Genomic DNA, 15099 nt, shown 5'->3' on the forward strand with positions numbered 1-15099 from the left:
CTTAAGGAGGAAGGATGCTTTCACTGTCATCAAATTCACCAAAGTTGAAGTTTTGTCTCTTGCCCATGGATGTTTCATGCAGTTCAAGATCGCCCTAGGTGCCCCTTCAGTTGTTCTAAAGATAAGCACAGTAGTTTCATTCAGATTTACACTAATACAATCTTTATTGCCATCTTTTACTGAAAGGTTAAAGTAAATTGAGCAGATACAAATTGATAAACCAGGTGATGATCAATTCACCATATTCATGTTTCATTACAACAAGTTAACTGATAGGAAGAATGTTCACTGGAACATCCCATTATGTGAACCTGTTTTATTCATCTTCTCATTAAATTATATTTGGGTGGCCTGTGTAATTTCAAGTGAGTCTATCTTTATTTAAATAAGGCATCCAATTAGTTGAATTGTGGATTATCCTAACATTTAGAATGTCCCCAAGGCCATTTGCATTGCCAAGTTAGAATTTGGTGTTACACATCTGTCATCAAATGTATAAATGTGTTTATATATTGCATGCATATTTTATGTGTATTATATTCCATATGGCATTTATACTATTCTGTTTTTTTCAGAATTGCAGTGAAAGATCTGAAAGGAGACCAAATTGCTCACCCTAATCTTCTAAAATGTTGTCTTTCATATTATTTATTATCTCTTAATTCTAGACTTTTACACTTTAAGATTAATAATAATTCTTATATTTATTGTAGTTAATGTAATACTTGTAACAGTATCTTACCAAGACTTTGAAATCAGATCTACACCAGAAATACAGAGAAAAGATGGGAAACTATGGTTCATGTAGCCATCAGATGTATTGCCTTGGTGAATTTTAAATATGTCAAGGCATAATCAAGTGGCAGAAATTATATTATAGGCAGTTGGCAATAAAACATGGACTCCTTGAAGCTGAGCTTGTGCCACATTATGAATACTTACCTGATCTGGTTTTAGAGAATGTTAATTTCACACTCTATTGGGATAAACCTGTAAATAGTACTGACAAAACAGCAGGTTACAATAATTCAAGCAATAAAAATATATCCAGCAATTCCTCTTATAGATAACATGAAAAAACTATAACTGAAAAGAAATCCATTTTACAGTAGAAATAGTAGGAATGAGAATTATCACTCAAATATAAGTATTTTTGAATGTCATTTTGAAATGAAGTTATTTATGCTTATGTTTTTACCTAAATGCAAATGGCTTTGGGTGTGTTGTATCATGTAGTCATTCCTTAAATATCTTTGGCTATAAAAACAAATATTATTTTTAACTGGAAGGAAGAGCTTTTCACAATAATTTGCCTTTATAAACAGGAGGATTGTCTAGGTTGTCTGAAAATATGGTAATGGAGGCAGATGAGGTTTTTTTCTCTATCTTTGGGGGGGGAGCTGTCTTATGTTCAGCTCCATCTTTCTTTCAAATAAATAAATATTTGTCGTCATCATGCAGCACACTATTTCCTTTGATGGTCAAGCAGATGCTTCTAGGTAGTTCACAAGGAACCTTATGGAAATGGGGGGCTCCTATTCCTTCTTTTCAGTAACTGGAACTAATAGAATGCAGTAGTATCATTCTGCTAAATCTGTGCTTTCCAAAGAATTTCCGACATCTTCCAGAAGCTTCCTATCTGCCTCATCACAAGGTTCACTAGATTTTTGACGGTTCACTGTAAAATTCACTGCCAAGGTTTTAAAGCTCTGAATATCTGACATTTTTAGACAAAGTAAGCTGTTAAGGAGCTGAGAGAAAAATGGATGTCTCAGTTTTTGTCAACACATTAAAAGAAAGTTTCTGTGTTATGCATCTTAGTAATTCTTGTACACAGGCAAGTGTTAGAAACTGTGAAAACTCTGAAAAGGCTACAGTAAATTGTTCATTTAGGATCTCCCTTCTCACTGTATAGCATAGCAATGGATTATTTTTTTCCATTGAAATCAATGGCCCATTAATATGGGAATATGTGAAGTAACCCAAAAATACTGAAATCATTACTGGGATTGTCTTGTAACTAAAGAGTTATTCTTCACTGAATAAAAGTTCCAATAATTTCAATTATTGGGCCATAATTTAGATAGAGCCTTCTCCATATATGGATCTAGGACAATCATCCCCTACCCCACAGAAGACCCTGACTGACTTGCAAAACAAAACAGCCAACAAGAAGTAACAGAGCAACCTTGTTGAAAGCTCATGTAAGTGGGAATTATAGAAGTCAAGACAATAATAATTCTGTCCCAGATAAGAAAATAACTATTTATGCTAATTAGGAGCAGAGATCCAAATGGCTCCCACTCTGATGACATTCCAAACATCTGGCTGTTCTCCCGGGGTCTAGGGTGGGTGTTGAGCCCCTGTCAGCTGTTTTTGTTAAATGTTTCCTGGATGTGCACCACTCTTATAATTCTCTCCATTTTAATTATAAGCTGCTCAGAGTCATCTAGAATCAGGTGGCCCCTAAGTCAAATCAAATCAGCAATTCAATCAAATAAATAAAAACATTGGTACCGTTAGGGTACTGGCACCATACTTGTTTGCAATGTGAAATTATTAGCACAAGAGGAACCCACCTGATGTAATTAGACGTGGGATTCTGTAAAATCAGAATCTTGAAATAAGCAAAAAGTAAACTATAAAACAAGGAAATTTATATTCTGTTTATCACATCACAGAGTGTGGAAAACAGTCAAAATTTTTAAAAAGCCCATTCGTTTCCCCCACCCACCCCACCCCAACATATACATCTTCCCTGGTCAATTGAAATAAAGAAGGCCTTACTCTACCTCAGGATGATATTCTGGAAGGTATTTGGCAAATTCCCGTTATAACTACCTGCTCAGCTTGGTGGCATTCTCCTGCCAACCTTGGCTATTCTTTGAAAGACAACAGGACTTGGGTGGGAAATACTGAGTCCCAGGGCTGTAGAGTAGGCTGGGAAATTGGTGGAAAAAAGAAAAAAATCCCAGGAAAAAGCAGCGACAAGCCATTTCCACATTGTTGCCAAGACCCATCCATGAAGTTTCCAGAAGATAAATCTTGGCTCAGAGGAGACTGCCTTGCATGTCATAACAGTATTATAAAATAGCATTTTTAAATAAAATTTGGATTCTGTAATAGAGATGAAGAAGATTGCTACTTGTGTAAAATGTCATAGCTCACTAAAAAAATCCCTAAATCCAAAGATAAAGTGTTCAGAGAAGGAATATCCATGAACAATCCATGTACATGTGGCTTGTCTGTTGCTACCTTGGATCCCATACTCTCTCCCAGCTGGGTGTCAAATAGGTCTGATTTGCAGAGGATGTATGTTGACCCGACCTAACTCTGGGTACGTCTGTGTGAGACAAATATTGATGTTTTCTTTTTACCTCCACTCTTATCTTACAACAATCTTGTAAAGCAGGCTAGGCCGAAAGGTACATAGTGCCTTTCCCCAAATCACTGAATAAACGCCATGGATGCATTGGGCATACAGGACAAAATGTAAAAATAATCTAGCCTATTCTGTTCTTGAAATCAGGGTGTATTTGGCTACATTCGTATCTGTTTTAGCTTCCTGAAATTTGGATTTCGTTCCCTATCAACCCACTAGTCCCCAGTCTGAGGGGACTACTCACATCGCGATATACGGAGGATGAAAGAGATAAAGAGTAGCAAAGCACTTTGCCATGGAGAATACTATATAAACAGTATTTTAAAATGCAGGTAGCTCATCTGTTTGCCACAAGGCAGTTATGTGATCATGAATATAAGAGACACAGCTTACACAGAAGAGCAAAAAGGAGAGCTGCAAGTGGGAAAAATTGTGCAAAGCCTTAACTAAATAAGCTCCATTTCCCCTCCCTCCTCCTCCTCAACAGTTTCAGGTACTCAAACATGTGCAACCTCTAAGGATATAAAATAATATTATTGTTTCTTTTAACCCACACTGTTTTTCGCATTATTTTTGTTTAGATAATATGTGTCAATTACAAAATACGCTGTAGGATACTCACAATGCACAGTTGAATCCATGTCCTTGATATGTAGATTTGTTCTTCTACTTCAGCCATTGATTTAAGAGCAAGAATCTTTCTCATTCAGGGATGATGCTTTTGGCAGATTTAGGATCTCACATAAGATGTCTGTAGTCCATTGTTAAATATTCATAAAGTAGGGGTCAACTTTTTAGTGACCTGTACAAAACATTTCATTCATTTGTTATCTAACAGAAAACACTTCAAGCTATGGAAAGCAATCTGTATCACATCTGGTTTAACATCAGATTACAAGTTATCAGTGAACTGGATCCTTTGTCTTGTGAGCCTCCCCCCACTTCCCCAAATAACACAACTGTTGTTCTGGAATCATGTCTCTTGCACATAGTGTATGCTTGTGTTTGCAAGACCTTTTGTTTAGTTAGGTGCAGGTGAAATAACTGAAGTATTTCAACTGTATCCAGCTGAAGAAAAAATAAAGACAGATTAATTTTATTTGTGTAAGGTTTATAAAACCATGTATTATTATTTATAATATTAAAATATCAAAGAAACCACATTTTTCAAAAGTAACTGGATGAGCTTCGGTTAATAAATAAAAGAAAATGCCCCAGGTTTTTTGGCGGGGGGGGAGCATTGATGCTCAAAAGAAAGTTATATTTCTTTCTATCTGACCATTTGACACCTTGAGTGATTGTTCTGCATTAATTGCACAGAACCATCAAAACTGATAGTGGAAAGGTCCCAGCACTGTCCAAACGTTTGAGTGGAAGCTACTAAGTTCAGAAATATTTGTTTGCAGCCTTAACAACAAGGCTGATAAAAATCCTTATTTGGAAAACATTGATCAGAGGGATGTAATAGATTCATCTGTGGTTGTGATAAATTTTAACATCTTATCATTCCCCAGTACGTGATTCATTTCCTTTTGCTTTGTTTGGAAGAGGTGGGTGGTAATTCTCTGCATAGGCCAGGCACACAAATAATTTGTACAAACTCCTGTTGAATACTTATTTGTATATGTTTGCATGATTTATACCGGATCGTGCCATGAATAATCTGTGCTAGACAGAAGTATTTGAAAAGGCTAGAGTGTTGCAAAATAATAAAAGCAGCATTTTTGCTGAAGAGATATAAAAACTACCTCCCCATTCAAAAAGAAAAAAAAAACTGGTTTTCAAATGAGGTTTAAAAAAACGCTCCCCCTCCTTAAGTACGATTGTTCCTTTTTGGCCTATTTGATTTTTAAAGCTGATTGCTGTGAAAGGTTGCATTCGCTGCTGCTGTGTACGGTCGCGTAGGCTCTGCTGAATAGATAGCTCTTTCACGGTGAGATTTCTAAAAGATCTCTTAGTCAATGGAGTTGGGATTGGTTTGGGTTTTCTTAAGGGAAAAAAAATAGTTTGGAAGTGATGTTTGCAGGGACAGAGTAAGCATATGCTCTTTGCCATGCTTTTTAGAGCGCAGAAACAGACACGGTTGGGTCACAGGGTTAACAGCACTTAATTGTAGTTGCTTTAGAGACAAAAGCGTTATTTCACAAAAGCATTATTTCACCTGCCTTCAGAAAGAGAGAGAGAGAGAGAGAGAGAGAGAGAGAGAGGAGGCCCATTGTGTAGGGGTGTTTGAACTGATTATGTTTAGAGGCTGGTTGTGATTGGTGGAGAAGGGCGTGGCTGATTGGGTAGTTTGCATCTTGTCAGCCCAGGAGCACCCTTGTGTGTGCAATCTGTCTGTAACCTGAAGACTGCACTGCAAGCCTTAATAGACCTTCATGGCCCAGCACTGTGTTTGTGGTGACAGCTAAATGGAGTTTGTCAGGTTTGTCAATATGATTGATTTTATTATTTGTTTCAAATAATACAGTGCATTGATTTTTAATTTTGTATAGACAAAATAGGGTGTTTATTCAACTTCCTCCCCTCCTTCCCTTTCCCTCTTTCCCTCCTTCTTTCCCTCTCTCTCTCTCTCTCTCTCTCTGTCTCTTTCTTTCTTTCTCTCTTCCTTTGAATTGAAGCTTTTTGAACTCTCTTGTTCACTCTTCTCAGTCAAGAGTTTTACAAAGAAGCTGAGAAACAGACCGTCAACAAAACTGTATTTACATTATGTAGGCCTATGTCTTCTTTTCAAGAACTTTAAGGGAAGATTTGAGAACAGCCTTTTAAAAAGGGTGAGCAGTGCATGAATACATTTCTTCTTTGTCTTTACTTGTAGTAAGTGTAAAAACTTAGTAAATATTGCATTTAAAATAATGCTGTTTGGTAATGTAGATGCTAAATATATACATGAGTGAGATTCTATCCTATTGTTGGAGGCATGCTTTCAATATTTATGGCATAATTGCCTTAATTATAATTTCTTTTAAAAAGGAGAAAGGAGAGTAAAGCTGCAGATGTGCAAAATTCTGTGTCAGGCACAATTAAGTATTTGATTTTACTTGCTAGACAATTTGCCACGTGAAATTATGTACGAGAGGTTTGTTTTTGACAGTTACCAGGATTTATGTTCTCCGAAGAAATAAGTGTAACTGGATCTAACTGTAACCAAGCTAAGCATCAGTCTTAGAATACTGAATTTTCCTGCAAAAGGAGATTATTTTTCTAAGGGGTGGTGGTAGTGAAGAGGAGGGAACAGTTAGGAAGTGGGTGGTTAGTTTAGAGCAAAGTGCATATATACATGCTTCCTCTTTGAGATTAACTCTTTCGTTTCTGACCATTCAAGGGAGGGAGACAAAATGAATAGGTCGTAGAGGAATTTACTTGTGGAAAGTTTGGAGGAAGTGTCGATTTAAACCAAAAGAATTGTTATCAAATTGCTGTAGGAGGTTTTAGGATGGTATATTAAAAAATAAAAAAGAGTGGAGAGGGATGATAAGCTTCGGAAATAAGAAATGTGCTTTGTTTGTACTGAATGAGATCTCTTCCCGAAGAAAAACTTTTCCGTTGCTGACTTAAACCGACAGATATTTCTGAAGCAAAGAGGGCGAAATTCTGTGCCTTCCGCGTATGATATGGGTTTTCATATTTGTGTATGTCTAGCTGATGTGTCCATGGGTGTATTTGTGTATACAGATGGGCATATCTGCCTTTAAGCTTATTAGGCAACTCTGACAGGATTAATTAGGTTATATTGACCAGCTAAGATCAAGTGCTTAGTAGAGTTAACATAAATGCACTCCAGTATCTTGCCCAGTTTGAGTTCAAGTTGAAAAAGCAGTGTGTGAATGCAAGTCCGTATTTCTGTTTGAATTCTGTGTGTAAATAAATGGGTAGCTAATATGCACAAATGTTGTGTGTGGTGATTCTGTATTTTCAGTCCTTTTTAGTAACATTACAACATTTGTTCTGGAAGCAGTGCTGTTCTACTACTACTGTTGCAGCTTCTCAGCGAGAAGCAGAGAGACTCTACATTGTAGAAAACTTTAAACAATCACACTGCCTTCTTTCATGTCCTGTCTGAAATTGCCTTGATACGGATATAAATCTGAAAACAAATCCTGTCCAAACAGTGTAGCTGATTTGGCCTAGGATATGATAGAGCTGAACTGAAAACTGATTGGTCTGACACTTTATAATCAAAGCTGATTTATTGTTCATTAGTAGTGCATTAGCCTTTCAGGCACGACAGTTATTTGTGTAGGGGCCTGTCAAACAAAAGTCTGCTAGCACCTGTCATTTCTAAACTATGAGATAAGCAAAATGATGGTAAGATAATGCAAACAGAAATTTATACTTGCAAGAGGTAAACTCTTCCTGTGAACTTCCTTTTAAAAATAACTCTTCAACAATTTACAGGCCTGCAGTCTTTATAAACCTTAATAGGAATAAAAATGCATCTTGGTAAGGTGACACATTTAATCTGGCCATTCATACGTGAGTAACATGGATAATGACTTACAGACTTCATCTGTATGTATTCTGTTTTTTTTAAAATATTGCCTGCCAAATACAGTGCATTTTTTAAAAATGATTTTTTTTTAAAAAAAAAATACTCCATTGTCACAGTGTTAGTAATGGACAGAGAGTATAAAATGCCACCCCTACCAGCAAGAGTTAATTATATGAAAACAGGGTGACATCACAGCAGACCAGTGAAAATGTCAAGATATATCTGCTGGTGTTTGAGACATGTTTCTGCAAATTCTCACTGCCCTCTTGTTCTCATTCCCACTGCTTGTCCCTGTTCCCCCCACCTTATTAAGGTATGATCTCATGGCATAAACCAGAAAACAACACATTGTCGAAAGAAAACAAAATTCGTTAACTTTTGTCTGCCACCATAGAAACAGGATTAACGTGTTATTCCAAAGTCATGGAGAGGAGACTATCTGAATGAGGATATATAGTGCATTGTCTTCTGTGAATTTTTCATTTGACAGGGATTTTGGAGGCTGTGATCTTAATTAAATCTCAACTGGCTCAAATAATGCATCTAAAAAGGCATGCAGTGTTGCATAACCTTGCTGAGTTGGTAAACCATAAATCATCAGAAAGCTTACGATAGGGAGGATTTATTTCTGTGCAGTTTTGTTCTTTGTTTGTTAGTTTAACAAACTATTCTTTTAAGTACACCTTACTATACTTTTTAATACTAGTCCTAACCACTTTACCCCTTTAAAAACAGCATCTTACCTAATACAGGCAAGAATGAAGAGATGCCATGCCCAGTTGGGCTAAAATTGGAGTGATAGGATCATAATTTCTTGGAACTTTTTACACTGTTGTATGTCTAAAAGCCTAACGTGAGTTTTCCTTTGACAATGTGCATACAAGGTAGTGGTTGTTTTGTTTTCTTCAAAAATGGAGAACTCTTAGAAGGATTCTTTTAGTTTATCTACATTAGAAGATTCCTATTAGAAATGCATCACGCAGGTGTAAACGTCAGACTGTACTGATTCTTTGGTAGCTAACTGAAATGTGTCACTTTCTGCAATCTATAAGCCCCCATAGAAAAAATACTAGACTCTTATAGATTTTTTAAAAAATTAGTAAGTTTTGTTACAGACAGATTAAGTACAGAGCTTTGCTTCCCCTGTACCTGTGTTACTATTGGGGTGGGGGTGGGGGGGTATTTTAAAAAAAGAATCAAATGTGCAGGGCGGGCAGCAAAGATTATTGATTATATGTTGGAGGCTAAATTTTAAATATATGCTAAATTTTAACAGGCACAGAGCAAATACATGAATACAGTTTCTCACATATCTTCTTAAAGAGTCAACTGTCAGCAGATGATGGTACCTGGGATTGTGTGGGAAGTCTCTTGCTTCATTTCACTGTAGTTTTATTTCTTTCCAAAGTGCTGAAAATGTAAACGAATCGCTGTTTGCAGTCTCTCCAACTCTGTTGCTCTGGAGAAAGCAGACCGTGATTTGTGTGAAAGGTAGGAAAATCACACTGCTGTTAAAAGTTTAGAGAAAAGGCAAAATATCTGACAGTGGTTTTTCACCAGCAGAATCAGTCTTCCTTGTAAAATTGTTTATTACTTGAGAGATTAACACTGTTCTCTTTCCTTATCTATCTATCTCACCCCTTCCCAAATTGTTGTTGGAGAAAATAAGTAAATAAAAAGAATTCCCTCCCATTTCCCCAAGTCCACACCTGCAGAACTAGATTGTGGGAAAGTTGTGACACTGAACACTGACTTAATATTGTTTAGTGAGAAGCTTGGCTGATTTTAAGTAGTTTGTTTGTTTTAAGGAAAGTTGGACGGTGTTTTCTTGAAACTGGCTTCTCTGTGAAATTCAGATGTTAGTTTAAATGTTGTTGTTTTTTAATGGGGGTTCTTTCTTTCTTTTTTTTCCAATGCTTTTCCCCCTTGTGTTATCAAAGATTGAAGGGCAGGGAAGGGATCTAGGGGCAGAGGCCACACCATGTGCTCCTCATCTCTAAAGCTAACTGGTGTGTCTGTTTTTTTTTTTTTTTTTAAAGAAGGGAATCAAGTAGTTTTATGAACTAGTCTTTTGTGTTAACCTTTTCAGAGCAGTTTCCTCTCTTGGGAAGTATTTCTCTTGTCTGCAATATATGATGTGATGAGGTGGGGTGGGATGGAGATATAAATGAACATTGAACAAGTATCCACTGTGCTGTGCCTTTAAAGCAGAGTTATTTTCATTGATTAATTAAGTATTGATTTCATATCAGTCCTTCTGAAGGAAAAGAAAAGGACAACTGGACAACAATAGGATATTCTAATTTTAAAGTTCTCAATCTTGCCCTTAAATCTGAAACATCAGTGTTCAGATAACAGAGAACAAGGTAAACCAACAACATCAAAAAGGTCGACTTTGTGATTTCTCAAGGGCTTGTTATTTTGTACTTTCCAATTCTATTTGAAGTCTTGACAAAACAAGATGACACATGGGAGAGTACATTAAATTTTGATACATTTTCCCTATCAAACCAGTACCAAATACTCACAGCTTAATTTCTTATATTTTCTAAGAAAGCCAACTTATTTATTATATTAGTTTTGCATTATTACTCTAATTACTGCACCATTTGGGGAGAAGGTTTTATTCTTGTGTTTTCCCATTTGTCTTACTTTGTAAGGCATCTTTAAAGGAGGAAGAAACCCCTTATATTTTGATCGTTAAGTACAGAGTGCATTCTGATTTGATTGTGTCTTTATTAGAAATAAATCAGTCGATAGCAAATTTGTCGAAGAAGGATTTGATGTTTTTTTCATTAAAGATAAGCAGAATGAGTGCAAATTAGAATTCTGTAGATGAACATACCTGTGATAGGTGTGAAACACAGCATGCTTAAGCAAATAAACTTTTACAGGTATTGCAAAGGCTGTAACTCTGCATTGTGACATCCTTTAAATGAGTGTGTAACTTGAAGACATCTTGTCATAATTTGTCTGGGATTTTGTGTCTGATTGGGAGTACATTCACCATATTTTTAATTGGTTATTAATATTACATTAGCCGGTACAGTTTCTTGTGTATCCCATCCTCCAGTCCATCCATACACAAACCCAGAAAAAAGGCAAACTCACATGAGAATCTCTTGAGTAGGAAAACTAGAAAATAAAAATATATGCTAATATTGCAAATTATTTTGCTAATATAAATTTCACAGTTTCCGAGACATGCTGCAAAATAAAAAGATCTCTCTAGTATTGTGCAACTGTTAAAATGCTAATTTAATCATAGCCTTTTGTTATGATTCTCGGAATGTAATAAATTAGTGTGTAAATATTAAAAACTAAGACTATTAATGAAATTGAGGATGTGGTTGTTGCTTTTTGACTGCTTGAGGTTTGTGTGGATGGGATTAAGAATGTACAAACTCTTTAGGGACTGCTACTGGTTTTTTTTATTTTGTTTTGTTTTGTTTTGTTTTTTAAGTAAGCTAAAAAGAAACAAAACAGTTTTCACTGAAGAAGGTTCCCTCCTACTGTAATACTATTGTGCAGGTATGTTGTTTTAAAAACAGTACAGTTGAATCATGCCATCCCTATTCTTCCCCTTTCTCCCCATGTCTCTTTAGGTAAGAAGAGAACAGTGTTCATCTTAACAAATATTTAAGAATAAAGTCTTAATTTATGTAAAGTCTATGTTTATATGCAAATTAAGTGGATATGTGTTATAGCTTTAACTCTTAGCCTGACACATAAGTAAGAAATCAAGCATGCAAGCAAAGTGGAGATAGTGTCAGGTTCCACTAAGGTTTCACACTTAAAACAAATATCATTTTTCCTCTCTCCCCCCCCCCTTTCTTTCAGTTGGGAAAGAAAGCTTTACGTGGTAGGAGGCACAGAATTATTAACCAACTCAGGAAAATCTATTATGTTTAATTGTGTATGTCTCTAGTTAAACTCCTACTCTTGGTGAAATGCAATAAACAAAATGATAAAAAAAAAAACATGCTAATTGAATTGTAAAGAGCTTCGCTCCCATCTCTTCTCCTCCTCCTTTTTCTAATAGGAGGTTGTATTGTTGAGGATAGAACATTTATGCTAATGACTGACTACTTAGCTGATTTTACATTAATATAATAAACAGTACCTGTCGTAATGTTCTCTGCAGTGTTATTCAGGAAAAATACTGAAGTCTTAAAAGTGAAATTCTACTTTGCATAATGAAACGGAATCATGATTTCCGCATGAATGTTTCCAGCTCCGTGTGGTTTCTTTTTCTCTTTAATTGTTTTTGTTTTGTAGACCTGAAATATTGTGTCAGAAATGTTTTATCCACAGGGAGATACAGATAATGTGATTTAGTGCTTCCTTATTCCAGAGGGTGAAATGCTTTTAGCATTATGCTGAATGATTTTTCCCCCTTTATTGTTACTTATGCAAGTTTGGAATTAATGTATTACGCAAATCAGTTGGGGTGGCTTTTATTCTGTAGACACTGGTCTTATTAAATTGATGGAGTTAACATTTTTCATTGCCTTAAAATTGGTCTTCTATAACTTATTTTCTTATATTTTGCTACTACAGTATTCATTCTCATCCACTAAAGGGATTGGGAGGCCATTAGAAATGCATTTCTTAATTTCTCTTTGCTAAATTAATTGTGATTGTTGTTGCTTTTATTATTATCATCATGATCCTTAGTTATAAGAGTAGTGGTAGTACCAGAAAAGTAAAAAAACCAAATAAAAACATAAATTATAAGATAAGCATTGAATGGACTTTTCCTTAAACTGGGGACTTTTTAAAAATAAAAACAACATTTGGTGTTGATATATATTAAATAAATTTGAAGTGGTAGAAACTCAATATTTAGCATTCAGTTTAATTGTACAAATTAAATTTTGGAAAGAAAAAAGATTATCATCAAATCACCATTTTATCCTAAAGGTGAGTTTAGTACCAAATATAAAGTTATAATAATATGATGTCTAGGCATTCACCAGTGAAATGAACCAAGGATCATTTAAAGGCATATTTGCCATTTCTGTTAGAAGCAATGTCAGCAGATATCTACTAGTAGAACCCTAATAGGAAAGAAGCAACTGCATGTTGCCTTCACTGTCCTCTGTCAATGGATCCGGATGCCTACCACACCCTGTTTATCAGTGACAACAGGACTGTGTGAAAGTTATTGAATAAATCAAACCATGGTCTCCTTAAAATTAAAACAGAGTAATGAGGTGATGGTTGTTTCATAGAGCAGATTGGAGGAGTAGCACTCTGCTAGCATTATATACGGTATTTGGAATTAAAGTCCTGCTGTGTTAAATGAAACTTATTCCTAAGGAAGTGTTCTGGGGATTGCAATCTGAACTTCCATTTGTCTGTATCTTAGCTCCATATAGATTTACACATCCTTGAAATCAATAAGCATAATCTATAACCTTCATTTGATTTACTATGAAGGAGCCTCTTATGATTAAGCTGATCGTGTTTCATGCATTTTATTGTCATTCATAACATGTATTTTATTAGCATACCTTGTAATTAGTTTATTCCAGAGTAGTGAAGACATGTTCTATCAATAAATGTTTGTTGATTGATGTGTTTGGATAGTTACCAGTATGAGGTCTCTTTTCTCTATAAAATTAGATGAGATTTAAAGTAAGGGATTTTAAATATTATTTGTAAAAGGAATCTCAAATTTTAGCCATCCAGGATTAAAATCTTAACTTGTTAAAGAACAAGCTTAAATAGAGATTTCTTCTTTCAATCAGATATAAGTGTAATGTATGTAAAATAAGTACTGTTTTGATGGAATATATTCAAACCAGGACCCATAAATATTAGAAACTCTGGTTAAAAACTCACATGACTGCTTTAAATACTATTGATTTAAACCACTAGCCAGTTTTTATGAATCAAAGTGAAATTTCCATGCCTTGGCTATAATTTTCAGCACTCTTTCCTGTGTGTTTTTAGCAGCTTCCTAGACATTCTGCATAGGATTAAATAATAGTGGTTACAATGATCAATAAGTTAAGATCAGTACAATCACTCTTGTTGCTAATGACTTGGTAGTAATGGGTAATAAAGTGTGAGCTGTAATAGCCCATTGCTGCTATTGCATGCTCTTTGAATCCTAGTAGTATTAGGGACTAGTGACATGAATAAGTGGATATTTGGAACTTAAGAAATTATATATCTAAATGTATTTACTTAAAATGTAGTCTAGGTAATTACCTTGTGTTTTGGAAGCAGTGTGGGATAAAGTTCCTTTCATCATTCTATGCTTGAAGCGGGCAAGAGAAGAAGCAGGAATAGTGAGGAAGACAAGAGCTGCTGAAGTTCAAGCAAATGGCACTTTTCCCTCGGACAACAGCCAGTATTTTCCTTCCAACATTTTGTGGAGCCATTCCACAGTCCTGCTTCCATTTTTCTCCCTCCTTAGGACATGGCAGGGCCAATCCAGAGGAGGAACAGCAAGAACTGCTAACACTTCTTGCCGGCTCCAGTAAATTATTCTATTTTTTTCCCAACAGCATGCCAAGGGAGAAGCAAGAACATTTTTTCCCTTGTTCATGTCTCAGTTTTTTAGTCACAATCCTGGGCTAAAGGCAAAATATTAGAATAGCTCCTATAAACTAGGAAGGATGGCTTCTGTACACTACCTGTTCAGTGTCACTGCCTCAGGGAAAGAAGGTGTGCAAATTATGTGAAACTTTTTTTTCTGAGGACTAGATCTTGTTTATCATCTAAAGCAAAAATAAAAACAATTGTGCTCAACTGAAATGGGGAGTGGAAAGAATAGGGCGGCAGAACCCTTTCCGCTCATAGGACACTAAAATGCTTTTCAAAACTTAATGATAGCATTGTGGAGTAGATAATCTGCAGGAAAGGAAACGTTCATTTCCTTACCTCATGACAAGTCTCTACTCCTCATTTCATACTCAGAGTTGCAATAAACGAATGTTGGGAAGAACACCAAGAAATGCTGTTATGTGTACTTTCATCCCAGTTTATTATCCATCCTAAATCTGATTCAAGTAAAATTGTCTTGTACATCCATCAGGGGTAACACTTAAAAAATCTTATATCTGAATCTATCATTATGAAATTATTTTTATAAAAGAAAATTACAAAATTAAGAAATGGTACACAGTACTTTAATTCTAAATTAATGAAAATACTGAAGGACTAACACTAAATACAGATAGATTCAGTCAAATATTTTGTAACAGAAGTCTAC

The 15099-nt window shown here is 35.5% G+C and overlaps 1 protein-coding gene across 13 annotated transcripts in view; it reads left to right on the forward strand.

Moving 5' to 3' along the window:
- The window catches only part of FOXP1 (forkhead box P1), a 636434-nt gene that overhangs the window by 515154 nt on the left and 106181 nt on the right, over positions 1-15099 (forward strand). Inside the window, exon 1 of one of the 13 annotated variants that reach the window (XM_007421309.4) lies at positions 5654-5807. The exons of the other annotated variants lie outside the window; for them this stretch is intronic. The gene's annotated coding sequence lies outside the window, so the exon portion shown is untranslated. Of the gene's footprint in view, positions 1-5653; positions 5808-15099 lie in introns of those variants that run through there. 13 annotated transcript variants of the gene reach the window in all.

The sequence above is a fragment of the Python bivittatus genome, unplaced genomic scaffold (assembly GCF_059951505.1).
Source record: "Python bivittatus isolate LINGU-HERP-01145 unplaced genomic scaffold, Pbiv_v1 ctg000080_np1212, whole genome shotgun sequence".
In the NCBI taxonomy this organism is placed as follows: Eukaryota; Metazoa; Chordata; class Lepidosauria; order Squamata; family Pythonidae; genus Python; species Python bivittatus.